This window comes from Panthera pardus, unplaced genomic scaffold, assembly GCF_024362965.1.
Source record: "Panthera pardus isolate Hobbes unplaced genomic scaffold, ASM2436296v1 HiC_scaffold_6, whole genome shotgun sequence".
Taxonomy (NCBI): Eukaryota; Metazoa; Chordata; class Mammalia; order Carnivora; family Felidae; genus Panthera; species Panthera pardus.
Genome location: NW_026526991.1, coordinates 27423580 through 27441594, shown reverse-complemented (window position 1 = coordinate 27441594; position 18015 = coordinate 27423580). Strand labels below are relative to the sequence as shown.

At 40.6% G+C, this 18015-nt stretch overlaps 1 long non-coding RNA gene and 1 other non-coding gene across 2 annotated transcripts in view; both read right to left on the bottom strand.

The window, feature by feature from the left end:
- Positions 1-7311: 7311 nt before the first annotated feature.
- Positions 7312-7417, bottom strand: LOC128775210 (small nucleolar RNA U13). Its single transcript, XR_008419851.1, has one exon. It is a non-coding gene; the product is annotated as a small nucleolar RNA U13 (small nucleolar RNA).
- A 3887-nt stretch (positions 7418-11304) lies between these two features.
- Positions 11305-18015, bottom strand: part of LOC109265323 (uncharacterized) — a 216610-nt gene continuing 209899 nt past the window's right edge. Inside the window, exon 5 of the long non-coding RNA XR_002079123.2 lies at positions 11305-11556. This is a non-coding gene — a long non-coding RNA (uncharacterized LOC109265323). The remainder of the gene's footprint in view (positions 11557-18015) is intronic.

Here is an 18015-nt window from a genome sequence, read left to right as displayed (position 1 = left end):
ACTGGGTATGCTATGTTTCTGGTCGGGCTCCCACTGGAAAGGTTATCTGAGCTTTGATTTGCTTACATGGCAGTCCCCACCCCTCCCTGGCCCCTACAGAAGCAGCTCCATCTTGGGCCCAGAAATTTATTTCAACGTCTCTGGCTCTTTCTGCTATTTCTCAGTTGCCTTTAGCTCAAAATAATTAATACACTCAAGTGGCATATTCCGATCCCCTTCAACCTCATACATCTTGCTCAAGGTGTGGAGAATGGTGGAGCCTTCAAAAACAATGGTTAATTTGCCCCATTCAACTTGAAATCCAGATGAGAATTTTGTTCTGATAGATAGCAGGATTTGTCACCCCAAAATATACCTCTTTGGCAGAAGGATTATTTAGAACTGATTATTTTGAGAAGTGGCTGATGCAGGAACACCTGAGTGGCTCAGTTGGTTAAGCTCTTGGTTTCACCTTAGGTCATGAACTTACAATTTGTGAGTTCAAGCCCCGCATCGGGCTCTGTGCTGGCGGTGTGGAGCCTGCTTGGGATTCTGTGTCTCACTCCCTCTCTGCCCCTCCCTCACACTGTCTCTGTCTCTCTCAAAAATAAATAAACTTAAAAAAAAAAAATGGCCGATGGAGATGCTGTGTAAAAAGGGTATAAGTTATCATTTTGTAAGGAAGTCTCTATTTGTAAGAGTGTCCTCTCTCAGTACCAGGAAGAGGGAATATGGCTTTTCCTGGTTGCCTCCCAGAACTGGCTTCCCTCCCCCACCCAGTGAGAAATAAGCCCACCGACCCAGTCCAAGGATGGACACAGAGACTTAGAGCGCAGTGAAGCAAGGCTTTAATCAACATTCTTACAAGAGCGAGTGTCTGAGGGACAGGCACACTTGGGGCAGTTGCAGCAGACAATTTATCTCCTAGCATGCAAGCCCCTCCCCCCCATTCCTCATTGGCTGAGTACTAGAGATTACAGCATTAATCTAGTCAACACCTGTGCCCACGTAATGCAAAAAGTAGTCTGATTGGAGCAAATGTACATTCCCTGAGGTGATGCAGAGACTTTAATTCCCTCCTCCCTTTGTTTTTTTGGTGCATGCTCATTGTAAAGCCCACAAAAATAAGTCCTCAAAAAGGAGAGGGGAAGAATCGGGAAGTAAAGTGTCTAAGGGTTTGGGACTCCATTGTGGGGAGGAGGGGGTTCATCAATATTTCCAATAGGTTGTAAACCTGCTGTTAACTAGACAGCACAGCTTTTATTTGGTATTTCTGAAGATGAATCATCTCCCTTAAGTCTCACAACCTACCAGCAACCAACACATCTGTCCGCTTTTCTTTCATCTTTAGCTGAAGATGGGTTTTGTTTTGTTTTGCTTTCTTTTGTTTTGTCATTTTGAGACATTTTGAGAGAGAGAGAGAGAGAGAGAGAGAGAGAGAGAGAGAGAGAAAGTGGGTGACCAGGGGAGGGCAGAGGGAGAGGGAGAGAGAATCTGAAGCAGCCCCACTCAGGGCATGGAGATCTCACAACCGTGGTGTTGCAGGATATTTTACCTCAGTACCCAGGGTTCATTGTCTTACCACTTCAAAGAATGAAGAGGTGGACACAAAATAAAGTGAGCTGCAGGCAAAAGCTTATTAGAGTATAAGATTAGAAAGAAAGAATTAGTAGGAAAGCTCTCTTAACAGAAAGGGGACATTTGAAGGTGAATGTCCCAGGACTATAAGCAAGGGTCCTTGTTTTATAAGGTTCTGGTCACCGCCCCCTTCCTTCCCCCTTGTTCCTTCTCAGGACCCACCCTTACTGGCTTGACAACTCTAGGTGCTGGGTTGTCCATTCCTGATTGGCTCGACTCCATTGTGTGAGGAGTCAGACTGGTCCTACTATCCCTCATGTAACATAAGTTTTATGGTTTAGGTATTTTGATTGTCAAATTCCTGAGGGGAACCTGAGGGGGAGTAGGTGGTGTCTGTTACGTTCTTAACAGGGATAAGGTCCCAAACTGCTCAGGCAGTTTGCTGTAGTCAGACATTCCCAGCATCGTTCCAAAATGTGTGTCTTCCCCCACCCAGGGACCTCAGGTGCCAATCCTTTCTCTCTCTGCCTAGTCTATCCTATTTTCCCCTATCATAGTGAGATCATGACCTGAGTCGAAATCAAGAGTTGGATGCTTAACTGACTGAGCCACTCAGGAGCCCCTGAATATGGTTTTTGAACTGGCAGCTTAGGCCTCCTTGGGAAGCTGCTCATTTCTCCCTGGCATCTCTCATGTGTACACAAAGGTACATGTTAATACACTTCTATTTGTTTTTCTCTTCATCTGCCTTTTATTACAGGGTGTCTCAGCCAACAACTCAGAGGGTGAAGGGAAAGTTAGTTTTCCTCCCCTACAGTTCATTCAACAAACTACTACATATAACACAATTGGATTATAACATACTAGGATGAAATTTGTTTTTAAAAAAATTCAGCTGAGTAAGTTGAATTTTAAAGATCTAATTGGCTTTATGCAATGACTTCGGAAGCAGGCAGCACCCCACATAGCAAAGAGAGGGGAGCTCTCCACAAGTTGTAGAAAATGGAAGTTTTTATGGGCAGAAGGAGGGTGGGACAAGGAAGTTTAAAAGCGGATTGCTTCAAGCAGGGTTACCTTCCCCCAGAGGAAGGCAGGGACGCATCAGACAGATTACCTCATTGGTGCTAACCAGGAAATTCCAGACTGATTGGATTAAAATTCCACCCCTGGGAGAGGCTGGAACTGCCATTAGGTTAGGTATTAAGTCTTGGCAGGGTTTAGCAAAAGTGACTATTTGGGGCCCATTGTTTCTTTTTAACAAATTGAAAGCTAATAATAAATACTTTCATCTTGTGATGAGAAATAATCGACAAAAACCATCTTTAAATCCTTTTATATATGGAAGAAAACCTTTAAGGTAGTGTGTCACCAACTTAGTGGAGCCATTTTAAAATGGAAAGTTAAAGGAATTGTTAGTACGTCAAGCTTTCTGTCCCTCGATTTTGACAATCTGGGTGTCAAATACTATGAGGTAGAATAGAATCAAGGGATCTGTTGTGTCTTCTGCTGTGACCTGGAAAGTTGAAGACACTTGAAAAGACCAAGTTACTTTTCCAGCCTGCAAAGTATTTGCTGAACCCAATTAGTACGTTGCTGAACCCAATTAGTACGTTGGCTTGAATCATTGTGTCAACCATCTAAAGGGAGCTGTATCTATTTTTGTTTTGTTCCATTTTATTGTATTTAATTTGGGGAGTGTATTTTATTCTGTTTGGGACATTATTAACTGCTAACATTTTGCAGAAGTGGGTTCAGTCATAAACACTCCAAAGAAATGTTTGCCTCATCTTTCGTTTGTATTGCCAACCACTTACTCAAGTAACAGTTAGTTTAGGAGGTTTCTTTTTCATGCCAAAAAGTACTATTTCTTGAGACATAGATTTGACTAGAAAACAACATTTAATTGTGGTTGTAAAATGTTCTGTTGGGGCGCCTGGGTGGCGCAGTCGGTTAAGCGTCCGACTTCAGCCAGGTCACGATCTCGCGGTCCGTGAGTTCGAGCCCCGCGTCAGGCTCTGGGCTGATGGCTCGGAGCCTGGAGCCTGTTTCCGATTCTGTGTCTCCCTCTCTCTGCCCCTCCCCCGTTCATGCTCTGTCTCTCTCTGTCCCAAAAATAAATAAAAAACGTTGAAAAAAATAAAATAAAATAAAATAAAATGTTCTGTTATTCTATAAAATAAAAATAAAATAGAGGACTATTTTGGTGGATGAGAATCCATATTGATTTGAAAGATTTGATTTGGTAACTAGAATTTTTCAATATTGAGAAATGTCATTCTGTTAAACATTGCAAACATTGTGTATTGATTTTATTTTATTTTATTTTATTTTATTTTATTTTATTTTATTTTATTTGAGAGAGAGAGTGTGTGAGTGGGGGACACAGAAGGAGAGACAGAGAGAGAGAGAATCTAAAGAAGGTTCCATGCTCAGTGAGAAGCCCAGTATGGGGCTCAGTCCCACAACGTGAGCCAAAATCAAGAGTCCAACACTCGAGGGACTGAGCCACCCAGGTGTCTCTGTGTATTGTTTTTAAATAAAGTTGCAATGGTTACTTACTTGTTCTACATTGCTTTGTGTATCATAACTTTTCAAGGACAAAGTAACCCAAGAGACAGCTTACAGGTAACATGAATTGAGCACTTACTAGCACTGCTCAGAGCTCCTTACATTACTTCATTTATTCCTCATGATAATCCTAAGAGACTGAGAGAGATTAAATAACTCTTCCAGGGGTTCGTGGATGGCTCAGTTGGTTAACAGCTCCTGTCATGGTCTTGAGGTTCGTGGGATGGAGCCCCAAATCAGGCTCCATGCTGACAGCACAGAGTCTGCTCAGGATTCTCCCTCCCGCTTCCTCTGCCCCTCCCCTACTCGCTCCATATGGGCACACGCGCACTCTTTCTTTCTCTCAAAATACATAAACGTTTTTATAAATAAATAAATAAATAATAAACTTTTCCGAACCAAGAAGTGATTGAGCAGTGGTTGAAGGTGGGTAGTCTTTTTTATTTATTTATTTGTTTGTTTATTTATGTTATTATTATTATTTATTTTAGAGAGAGAGCATGCATGCATGAGCTGGGGAGAGGGTCAGAGGGAGAGGGGAGTGGGGAATTCTAAGCAGGCTCCGTGCTCAGTGCGAAGCTGGACAGGAGGCTCCATCCCACAACCCTGGGATCATGACCTGAGCCAAAATCAAGAGTCTGATGCTCAACTGACTGAGCCGCCCACGCACTCCAGATGCAGACAGTCTAACTCCAGAGCCTGTACTACTAATGATTTCAAGTACTTCAATATCTAGGGGATTGGTATAAGATCCCAGTGAAGTAGCCGATATTATTCTAGGGTTCAAATGTTTTATTTATTTGCCTAAATTACTTAAACAAAGAGGTCATTGATGAGGTGACTTTAACACCTCAGCAGCCTACCCAAGCAAGCCAAAACCTATACCCGAAATGCTTCAAGGTTAAGAAATCAAAACCTAAGGACAACTAATCACAAACAGCCAAATAGACTTTTCCAAGTAAGGCAAATGCTTACGCTGTAGCCAATCAAATAATTCCCTTGCTTTCTTCCTGCACTTGCACCCGATCTATGTAAGTTTCCCCCTACTCCTGTTGGTAGAGACTTCTCATTTGACATTGCCAGATTCAAATGGATTTTTGCTCAAATAAACTTAAAAAGTTTAATATGCCTCCATTTACCTCTTAACACTACATATTTTTGAAACATTCTCAGAACCTTTCATCCCTTATAACTCCATGGTCTTCAGGATTTCCATTTTTAATGCCTAATATTCCATCAACATGAGAATATTAAACGTCAACCCATAAGGTTTTTTTATTTCTAGTTTTATTTTTTTAACATACATATTTTTAGCATATATATTTTAGTTATTTGTTTGCTCATGGTTGATGAGATGGTTGGTCAGGGCATCCGGGTGGCTCAGTTGGTTAAGCGTCCAACTTCAGCTCAGGTCATGATCTTATGGTTTGTGGGTTCGAGCCCCATCTCGGGCTCTATACTGACAGCTCAGAGCCTGGAGCCTGCTGAGGATTCTGTGTGCTTCTCTCTCTCTCTGCCCCTCCCTGTTCATGCTCTGTCTTTCTCTGTCTCAAAAATAAATAAAGCATTAAAAAAAAACTTTTTTTAAAGATGGTTGGCAAATCAGAGCTATATAAATCACTTCTATATCTTAATATAGAATTTTCAGAAAGTTAAGCCCATGATGCTCAGAGGGCACATATAGAGTCAAAGAGCTGTTTACCTCATTAATGAGAGTCATAAAGATGACACACCAGGTTCAAAAGGGAGTAAGACCCCAGTTCTCTACCTCTGAGGATTTCTTCCTAAGCACATTTTCACTTCAGCACTGCAGTTTTCAGACTTAAAAGTAACAGGACAACTATAGGTCCAGAGAGAGAAGTGAAAATTAAATCTTATTAAGCTAATATTTGCACTTACTCTGTGCCTCCTTGCAGAGATTACTAATTTCTCTAATACTTGCAGAAACCCTGTACTTTGTTAAGTTTTATGTGTATTATCTCATTAAACCCTTGCAGCAATAATAATAGGCATTATTATTCTCCTCATTTTCCAGATGGGGAAAATGGGGCTTAGAAAGTTAAGTGGCTTGCCTAAGGTCACATAACAGCTGTAGCTAGCATTCAAAACGAAGTTGAACTTCTGCATTTAAACTTTTTACATTCTGCTACACCACAGACCTTTAAAAGAACTTGATATCTAAACAGATTTTTAATTTAATTTTTACCTTTTCATCATGGAGAATTTTCCATGTACTAAAATAGAATGGTATAAGGAAGCATTCGTGTACCCATCACTTAGCTTCAATAACTATTCCCATTCTACCATTATTTTTTCATCAATCCTCTCCTCAAATTCACTTTATTTTCTCTTATTCTATGGTATTTTCTTTATTTAAATTTTTTTAAAGTTTATTTAGTTATTTTGAAAGAGTGAGAGAGCATGCACAAGGAGGGAAGGGACAGAGAGAGAGAGGGAGAGAGAGAATCCTAAGCAGGTTCCACGCTGGCAGCAGAGGGGCTCTGTGCTGTCACTATAAGGCTCAATCCCATGAACCATGAGATCATGACCCAAGCCAAAACCAAGAGTCAACGCTTGACTGACTGAGCCACCCTGGTACCCCTATCCTAGAGTATTTAAAACTGAATCCCAGACATCATATCTCATCTCCTATAAATACCTTAGAATGTTTCTCTAGTACATGAGAACTTAAAAGAAAAAACATAATAGCCTTATCATGCCTTCTCAAATTCACAAAAATTCCTTCATATATTTAATTTCTGATCCAAGTTCAACTTTCCCTGTTTGTCTCACAAATATCTTTTTACAGTTGTCAAATAAAAATTCAAATAGTGTACATTACATATTTAGACATTCTCTTAGGTCTCTTTTACCTTATGACAATCCCCCTTCTCTTTTTTCCTTTTACCCAATGTGTTTGTTGAAGAAGAAGGGGATTTTGTCCCTGTGGGATTTTTTTTTTCTTTTCACATCAGATGGATAAGGTGCCAATTAAAAAAAATTTTTTTAATGTTTTATTTATTTTTGAGAGAGCACAAGCAGGGGAGGGGCTGAGATAGAGGGAGATCGAGGGTCCAAAGTGGGCTCTGTGCTGATGAGCAAGTCCGATGTGGGCTTTGAGTCACGAACCATGAGATCATGACCTGAGCCAAACTCCAATGCTCAACCGACTAGGCCACCCAGGTGCCCCCGATGGGTAAGGTGCCAATTATGTTATGACAAAGTTTGAAGGAAGCACATCCCACACAGTGGCTGAACACCCAATCATCACACTTGTGAAATACAAAAGGTTCTGTCTTGTGGTATTTCTAATTGCAATTGGCTGATGGCATCCTCCCGGTGTCATTAGCCTGTTCTTCCATCTCCCATCTTTCCCATAATCTAGTGGTTGGTTCAAGACGTTTGATTAAACTCAGGTTCAAAATTTTTGTTTGTTTGTTTTGGCAAGATTACTCCATAGGTGGTGTTAACAGTCTCCTTTTAAAATAAATTATGTACTGCTCCATTAAATGTGCTGAGTCAGTGATTATAATCAGTAACAGCTTTTCTCCTCCCCCCCTGCCTTAATTTTATTTTTTTTTAATTAAAAAAAATTTTTTTAAGTAATCTCTACACCTAATGTGAGGCTCGAACTTACAACCCCAAGATCAAGGGTCGCACACTCTACTGTCTGAGCCAGCCCAGTGCCCCCACCCACCACTATCTTTAAATAATATCTCCCTTCTCTGCCCCCAATGACATTTCAGGCAGATCCCTTACCTTTGGGGTCACTTTCAGATGTGAAAAGAGTCTCATTTTCAGCTGTAGAAAATTCCAGTCTGGCCTAAATTAACTTTAATTTTTTATCTAATTCAAATATCCCCATTTCTCTCCCTGCCTTTTTATCTTAGTTGGTAGACAGTGTCCACCTTGTCTCCTAGGTCCATGAGAAACATTGCATATTTTTATCCAGCTGAATGGTAGAACCCTATGTCCTCATCCAGCCACTAGGGGCAGTTCCAGCCAGCCTCCAGTCTACTGTCTTTCTATTCTCCTCAAACTCCAGGGGAGCCTCAGTACCTTCCCCCCAAACTCACTTGTCTTCCACTCCTGTAACAGCACAGGGCAGGTGTACACATTCCTTAAGCCTGGCAAGCATCTGGCCAAGGAGTGAGAATCCAGCATTTTTGTCTGGCTAGCACTCACAATTCGCTACGTGGCTCCCTCACTGCCTCCGTCTCTTGGCTCTGGTTGGAAGAGCAATGTCCCGTGCATGTAGGGAAGAAATGCTATTGTGCTCTCTCTTGTTGGGAAGTCTCTCTAAAGATGCATCTTCCCAACTGAATCTTTTGCTTTCTCTGCTAATGGCTGTGGGAGGGATGGTTGCTAGACTCATAATAAAGCCTGTGTATATGTATAGAGAACCCTTCTTTAAAATATGGGAGGTGGGGCACCTGGGTGGCTCAGTCAGTTGAGCATCCAACCCTTGATTTCGGCTCAGGTCATGATTCCAGCATTGTGGGAACGAGCTCCAAGTCAGGCTCTGTGCTGAGTGTGGAGCCTTGCCTGAGATCTCTCCCCACCCCCCCATGCCTTTCTCCTCCACTTCCATGCTCTCTCTCTCTAATAAACAAAATTTTTAAAAATTAAAATATGGGGCTGCTTCTCACTCATCTCCTACACCTCTGAGGCTGTATTTTAAATTACTATCAACAGAAAAACTTCCATCTACATCCAATCTATTAACATTTACCCTCAACTTGGCTTTATAAAGTAATTCTGCTAAACCTACAGAATTTCCTACTTTATTTTAAAATAAATGATTGAGATAAACTCAAACTTAAATGATCTTCTCCAGGATACTTTTGCATGTGTCAGTGGGATGTTGGTGAACATTAAGCACAGTGCTAACAAATGTTTGTCTTTGGTCCTTACTCAAGAAGACCCCGGTGGTCTACTAAATAAATATCAAAAACAATTAAGCAAGGAAAGGAAAACATTTCTAAAAACAGCAGAGGACAAGGAAGCAGGTCTCCAGTGATTCAGTTGAATTAAATACACCCAGTCTTGTTTAATATGTCATACACAGAACTTGTTAGATTCCCATTTTTTATTAGATACAACCTATAACCATTCTAATTGACATGTTAAGGTTTACGTGTATTTTCTTTAAATTAGTGGGTTTAATTAGAACTGCTGGGTGGAGAACGGCTTATTCCAGCCTTAACTAGGAAATGAAAAGGAGGCTTACTGACTCACTCAAGAGTCAGCTGAGTACATTTTTATTCAGCTCTCAGCCAAAGGAGGAGTGAGGAGTGAACAATAAAGTAACCAAGAACTGCATGGTGATGAGTCATTATCCATGGATGGTGTGTGTGTGTGTGTGTGTGTGTGTGTGTGTGTGTGTGTGTGTGTAGGGGCAATTCTGTTACATCAGACTAGACTCCAATAAGAAGTTTAAACATGAAGGAGAGGTTTCTGGAGGGATACTGTGATGGACCAATTGAATCATGTTAAATCATGTTCATCATGGACAAAGCTGTTAAATACGCCTGAATCCAAGTATTAGATATTCAAAATGTGTGCACTTAGTAGAGCTCCAGCCTCATGTTAGAATTTAATAAATGTTTGTGGAAGAAGAGAGGAAAGGAGGAAGTGAGGGAAAGATGGAGGGAGGAGAGGGAAAATGGTTTTTATTCATTTTAACAACTGAGTAAGCATCAATTGGTTAATGGTCTTTCGATAGTGTGTTTAACGTGGTATTTAGAACTGATTGTACAAGTGAAAGAAAATTAAGAAGTTAATAAAAATCATGTTATGGTAACAACGGAAAGGCTGACAGCACATGAGTTGGAAAAAGAAATCTTAAGCATTTGGGTTTTATGTTTTTGTTTTTAACACTGGCATCGCAAATTAGCTTTGTAACGTATTCAACAGTCCAGAATATCAAGCCATTGATCTGTTCTGTTAGAAACATCATTTTCCAAGTCATTTGAAGTAAGTTACAGACATATTTAAACACAAAGACACTATTCATTAATAGAAAGCAAATGTTCCATTAAGGAATGTAAGATCTCCATTTTATTCACTTTCTTTCTGATACTCTCAGTTCCTCTGTTCTCTTATCCCTCTACTTTCCTGTCTGACAAAACATTAAACCATAGATCAGTGTAATGGCCCACATTTTAAAATACAGATATTGTTAGGAATAGGGAATTGGGGGGATTGATTTAAAATGATTTTATTTGGTTCATAAATTTAGAAGCAAGAGTCCCCTACTGGGAATTCCGGCTATGGGCAAATATGGGGTCTTAGGCTAGTGGATTATGGTAAAGACTAAAAATTGCTTTCATTGTAAGGACTTTTTTTGTTGAGAACATGATGTCACATAAAGCTATTTGTTATAACTGCCTGTCATTTTTTTTAACTTGTTTTATTTTTTATTTTTTTAAATTACATCCAAATTAGTTAGCATATAGTGCAACAATGATTTCAGGAGTAGATTCCTTAGTGCCCCTTACCCATTTAGCCCATCCCCCCTCCCACAATCCCTCCAGTAACCCTCAGTTTGTTCTCCATACAACTCCACAGAGTTTCTTCTGTTTTGTCCCCCTCCCTGTTTTTATATTATTTTTGTTTCCCTTCCCTTATGTTTATCTGTTTTGTCCCTTAAAGTCCTCATATGAGTGAAGTCATAGGATTTTTGTCTTTCTCTGACTGATTAATTTCACTTAGCATAATACCCTCCAGTTCCATCCACATAGTTGCAAATGGCAAGATTTCATTCTTTTTGATTGCTGAGTAACACTCCATTGTATATATATACCACATTTTCTTTACCCATTCATCCATCGATGAACATTTAGGCTCTTTCCATACTTTGGTTATTGTTGATAGTGCTGCTATAAACATGGGGGTGCATGTGTCCCTTCAAAACAGCACACCTGTGTCCCATGGATAAATGCCTAGTAGTGCAATTGCTAAGTTGTAGGGTAGTTCTATTTTTAGTTTTTTGAGGAACCTCCGTACTGTTTTCCAGAGTGGCTGCACCGGCTTGCATTGCCACCAACAATGCAAAAGAGATCCTCTTTCTCTATATCCTCGCCAACATCTGTTGTTGCCTGAGTTGTTAATGTTAGCCATTCTGATAGGTATAAGGTGGTATTTCATTGTGGTTTTGATTTGTATTTCCCTGATCATGAGTGATGTTGAGCATTTTTTTCATGTGTCGGTTGGCCATCTGGATGTCTTCTTTGGAGAAGTGTCTATTCATGTCTTTTGCCCATTTCTTCATTGGATTATTTGTTTTTTGGGTGTTGAGTTGGATAAGTTCTTTATAGATTTGGGATACTAACCCTTTATCTGATAAGTCATTTGCAAATATCTTCTCTTGTTCTGTCGGTTGCTTTTTAGTTTTGCTGATTATTTGTAGACTGCATTTTTAAGGCAAACCTGAAAAAACAACTTTGGGACAAGATAGCATATTAATAATTCTTTCCAATTCTGTGTCATGTGCAGAGTTCATAATTATTCTTTTTTTTTTTTAGGTTTATTTATTTTGAGAGAGAGTACCCACATGCATGTGAGCAGGGAGGAGCAGAGGTAAGAAGAGAGAAATTCCCAAGTAGGCTCTGCGCTGACAGGGTTCTGCGTAGGGCTCAATCTCACAACAGCGAGATCATGAGCTGAGTTGAAATTAAGACTCAGACATTTAACCGACTGTTTTCATCCTTTCTGTTTTCATCCAAGTCTTGGATACCGACTGCAGAATGGGCAACAGCCACAATCTCATGGCTCCCCACTGAAGGCCACACCCGTCAGACTTCCTTCTCCTTCCTCCCCACCTCTGTGCCTCTGCCACCCGGCGTTCTCTATCTCCCACTTCACCCTCTCGGAGAACTCTTCAAGGACCTGAAGAGAGACCTCGTGGAATTGCCTCATGGCCAAAGTAACCCTCTCTCAGGGTGCTCCTTTGGTACTTTTTCTACAACCCTCTAGTGGACATCATAATGTTCGCCCCTAGAACACAGACTCCATGTAAATAGAGTCCGTACCCACTTCTGAACCCTCATTGAACAGTATTTGCTGTGTGCCAACAATGCTTTAACGCTGGTCTGTGATCGATAATATATTTAAAAAAAATTTTTTTTCAACTTTTTTTATTTATTTTTGGGACAGAAAGAGACAGAGCATGAACGGGGGAGGGGCAGAGAGAGAGGGAGACACAGAATCGGAAACAGGTTCCAGGCTCCGAGCCATCAGCCCAGAGCCTGACGCGGGGCTCGAACTCACGGACCGCGAGATCGTGACCTGGCTGAAGTCGGACGCTTAACCGACTGCGCCACCCAGGCGCCCCTTTGATCGATAATATATTTAGAGCCGAACAGACTAGGTGATGGTCTTTGCATTCTGGAGATATGCCATCTTCTGAGGAAGAGACTCTTACATGGAAAAACAGGAGAATGCAATTTGTGTTATGAGCAAAGAATCCAGGGCTCCAAGGGGCCAGAACAACAGGAGAGACAGAATCAGACTGAGGGTTTAGCAAAGCTTCTCTGAGGAACCAGTGTTTAACTTGAGGCCCAAGTTACTCAGGAGTTACTCAGGTTATTCAGGCCTGAGTGAAAAGAGTGCCCACCAGACACAACAGTGTGTGGGACGTGCGGCCCACGGGTGGTGGGGGCACAGGTTGGAATGGCCGGGCCAAGCAGACAAGGACGGAAGACAGTCGGGGATCTAGATGTTCTGGAGCCTTTGAGGCCACATCAGGGATTTTGCATTTTATCCTAAGTGTAAACCATTGAAGGTTTTAAGCAGGAGATTAATGTGATTTGTGTGCTTAAGTGCCTTGTGTTTCCTGGTTAGTATTGAATATTTACAAGTAAATGAATAAATTAAACATACACAATGAATCAGTGATACAGTTCTATGCCATTTCAGAGTTTTACCAACCCCAGGCAATTAGATTAATTCAATATAGCTTGTTCTTAGGAAACATGAAGCAGGAATTTGTTGCTTTTCAGCCACTCCCTATTCATTTTTTCTCTTTCTACCAACAGTTCATTTTATGTTAGGTAATGCATCTTCCCACTTGTGTATCCTTGGTGGCCAGCTCTCCTGTGGCCAAGAGGCAGATTCCAACCGGACTCCCTCTTCTGGGACTTTAGCATGTTTAGCAGAGTAACTGATGGGGAGAAATATTTGAAGAAATTCATTTCAGCCATGGCCAAGTTTAAAAGATAGCATGTACTTCAGGCTCTGGTGCCCTCGTCATCCCTAGTTCCTGTCCTGATTTCAAGCCTGAGTCTCTAGTTTCTCATTTTTCTTCCCAGTAAAAGTCCCACTAGTTCATCCACTTTTTTTTTTTTTTTCTTAAAATGGTCACTGTTGGTTTCTGTTGCTTGAAATAGAAAAATCACAATGGGATAAAAATCTATTTTAGTCTTAAGTGGAGATGGTATTTTGGCCTCAAGTTTTTAAAACTTTTCTTAGGATACGTGACTTGGTTATTTCCAACCTAATAGAAACTTTAACCTTTTCTTTTACTCCTCACAACTGATTTTAGTAGTTGGAATGTATCTGTGGGGACTGAAAGATTTGAAATCTTTGAAAATAGTCAAGTTCTCTTTTTCTGTCTCTCAAAGTTTCCTCAAAGACAAAAGTAGTTTCCTAACGTAGTTTTGTCTTTGCAGTATTTATTCTACAAGTTTTGGTTAGAAACCATTCTCTTTGCCTTAAAGACTGTTTTCCAAAGTATGTTCCACAAAACACTAGTGTCAATTATTACATAAATCTGAATGGCGGTGAAGACTCTATCCCTCCCTTAGGGCTTCAAAGAATGTTGTAACACCTTAAGGCACTCAAAAAATCCTGCAGTAAAGAAATCTGAGTATTTTCCCAATGTTTCCCAAATGTATCTGCTCATGCAACTCTTCTTCCTGCAAAATCAAAGAGCTAGCATCTTGTGGAACCCACTTTGAGAAGTGCTGCTTTGGAAAATCAAAGGAAAAGTGGGTTTTTTCCATTTTCTCTGGTACCATCTGTTCATGTTCCCTTGGCAGTAGGTTTATTCCTTTTCTTGTTTTTCCTGCTTTAAATACTCGTTGAACATTCTTTTTGTTATTGTCCTTTTTAGAATTTTTAAAGGCCTCCATCCCTCCTAGCACACGCTATACTTTGGATTTATTCTAGAGACGTCCCTGAAATGCCTCTTGAAGTGAAGGCCCACCAAAGTGCTCTGAGGGTAGCCACAGTGTTTATGTTTCATTTATTTTTCTGTGTGTGACTTTTCTGAGTGTCCCTAAAATTAGAAGTGATACAGTAGAGGGAAAATTCAACATCCAGCCCATGCATTTGGCCTGTATTTTATGCACATGCACATGAGAACCCATAAACAAACACAAATACGTATCATAGAAACAGCACAGTCTATTTGCAAGGTTCTCTTAAAGGTATCCAGACTATCCAAGCTGAGATGAAAAATGTGGATGAAGAGTGAGCAATGGGGATAGATCATTGCTCTCCCAACTTGTCCTGACTGGTCCAGTAAGAGCATGGGAAGGGAAAGTCAGGGGCTCCAGGAAAAGGCCAGGATGGACAGGACGAGGAGCAGGAACCAAAGATTAGCAATGACGGTTTTGACCTTGGTCCAAGAGATGACAGCTGAGCAACTTGTGTCTTTTTTTTTTTTTTTTTGTAATGTGTATTTCTTTTTCAGAGACAGAGAAAGAGACAGTCCGAGCAGGGGAGGGGCAGAGCGAGAGCGAGAGAGAGAGAGAGAGAGAGAGACAGAATCCAAAGCAGGCTCCAGGCTCTGAGCTGTCAGCACAGAGCCTGACCCGGCTGGAACTCAAGAACCCTGAGATCATGACCTGAGCCTAAGTCAGATGCTTAACCTACTGAGCCACCCAGGTGCCCCGCAACTTGTGTCTTTAACTCTTCATTCATTTACTAATTCATTCCCCACTAACATTATTCAGTATCCATTCTGTAAAGGCATTCTGCTTGGTTCTTCAAAAAACTTACTGTTGCAAATGGCAAGATTTTATTTCTTTATGGCTGAGTGGTAGTCTAGTGTGTGTGTGTGTGTGTGTGTGTGTGTGTGTGTGATAATTTCTTTATCCATTCATCCATTAATGGATAGTTAGGTTGTTTCCATATGTTGCTATTGTAAATAATGCTGCAATGGACATAAGAGCACAGGTATCATTTTGAATTAGTATTTTCATTTTCTTCAGATAAATACCTAGAAGTGAAATTGGTGGATCATATGGTAGTTCTATTTTTGATTTTTAAATTAAAAACCATTTTTTTTTGGAGAGACAGAGAGCGTGCACTTGGCGCGTGCACACACACGCACACGAGCAGGGGAGGGGCAGAGGGAGAGAGAGAAAATCGTAAGCAGGCTCCATGACCCTGGGATCATGACCTGAGCTGAAGCCAACTGACTGGGCCACCCAGGTGCCCCTATTTTTAACTTTTTGAGGAACCTCCATTCTATTTTCCATAGTGGCTGCACCAATTTACATTCCCACCAAACACTGCATTTCTCCACATCCTTGCTAACACTCGTTACTTCTTGTGCTTTTGATAATAGCCATTCTGACAGGTGTGAGGTGATATCTCACGGGGGTTTTAATTTGCATTTCCCTGATGATGAGTGACGTTGAGCATCTTTTCATGTGCCCGTTAGCCATCTGGATGTCTTCTTTGGAAAAATGTCTACTCAGAGCCTCTGCCCATTTTTTAAACAGATTGGTTTTTTTTTGTTTTGTTATTGAGTTGTTTCAGTTCTTTATGTATTTTGGATATTAACCCCTTATTGGATAAGTCGCTTGCAAATATCTTGCCATTTGCAACACCATAGATGGATGGACCTTGCAACAGCATGGTGTGCTAAGTGAACTAAGTCAGAGAAAGGCAAATACCATATGACTTCAATTATATGGGGAATCTGAAAAACAAAACAAAGAAACAAAACAACAAAATACAGAGAACAGATTGGTGGCTGTTCACAGATAAAGAGAACAGATTGGTGGCTGCTACAGGGGAGGGGGATGACTAAATAGGTGAAAGGGATCAAGAGGTACAAATATACTATTATAAAATAAGTCATGGGGATATTATGTACTGCATGGCGACTATAGTCAATAATATTGGACTGCATATTGGAAAGTTGCTAAGAGAGTAATAGGCATTAAGGAGGGCACTTGCCATGAGGGGCACTGGGTGTTATATGCAAGTGATGAATCACTAAATTCACACTCCTGAAACCAATATTACACTATATGTTAACTAACTGGAATTTAAATGAAAACTTGACATAAAACAAAAGAAAGTTGCTAAGAAAGTAGATATTGAAAGTTCTCATCAGAAGAAAAATATTTTTATGTAACTCCCCGTGGTGATGGATGGTAAATAATAGACCATAATACCATACCATAATAACCATTACCATAATAGATGGTAAATAGTGCTGTGATCATTTCACAATGTATACAAATATCAAGTCATTATGCTGTACAGCCGAACGAATATAATGCTTTTTGTCAATTATACTTTAATAAAATCCTGGCTGTCATATTGGGTGACTGGGTGCCTAAATGAAAGTGTGCAATAGAATCTGGCAAGTGTTACGTTAGAAGTAAGAATACAGTGCTTTTCTGAATTAACTTAAGTATTTAGATACACTCTATAACTTAAGCTTGTGTTGCTCTAGAAATACATGACTTGTTTCACGAGTGTGCTTTCAATTTTCTCCAGTAGTTCATGTTCATTCATGTTCACCGCTTTATAGCATTTTTATAGCATTGTATTGCAAAATAGAATACAAAGTTTCAGTTACCATAAATATTTATTGCTGAGTCAAATACCCAACCTACTGATGAATGTTTAGGTAATTCTCATTTTCTTGCAACGCCGCAGTGATGCTCTCATGTACCTGATGGGTTTGAAATGCTCCTAATAGTGGTTTTAACTTGTTTCCCTGATTGCCAATAAGGTTGAGCATCTTTCATTTGTTTATTGGCCTTTTGGGATTCTAGAAATTCTTTTATACTTTCTTTCCATAAAATACAGTACAGGGCTATCCCCTCAGCACACTTTCAATGAGTACTTGCGATGGCAAAATACCTTTGTTATGTCACACTAATCAGTTCCTACATTCTAACTCAGCCTCATTTTTGCAGGTGGATGGGTTCTGGAAATCATTGTTTTTCTGTAGACCCAACGTCTGTGATGCATTTGATGGGTCCACCCACGGAGTTACAACATTTCCCTAAATCTCACTGTGGGAGTTGAATTTGCCTTGATTTCTCTAAGAAGGAGACCCCAGCTCTACTCCGCTAGAGCACTGCCAAGCCTCGCTGTTCCTCTTCCTGAGGGTCTGGAGACTCGCCACTGATTCCCAAGGTGCAAGCGGGTGTTTTACTCTAAAAGCATTTGCAAGTATGATATTAATTCCCTGCTAACTTGAAGCATCCCCTGTGTGTGGAGCCCTTTGCTGAAATTCTCCACCGGTCAACTAGACCCCCTTGGGTACCAGCATTGGATGCAATTACATTTTTTTATTCCTCCCCTTTGAACATTAACTTGGACCACCAGCCAGCATCTGCTGGGGGGTCAGAGCCACAGCCGAATGGTGTTCCTGAGCCTGGATGAGCCCTCACTTGCTCCCCACCAGCCAGACACTGAGGTCCTGCATGCCCTGAGGCTGACCGGCTACAGAATGGCAATCTGTCTTGTTTCCTCAGTTATTAATGTCCCAATTAAATGTAATTGTTATTGATTTGTACTTTCCAGCAAATAGAACTCCTTTTGCTTCTGTAAAGCTCCTTCTTAGAGGGCAGAAAATAGGGATGAGGGAGTCACAAATCTTTCTTAAGAGAGAAAGCGTTACCCTAATCCCTCCTC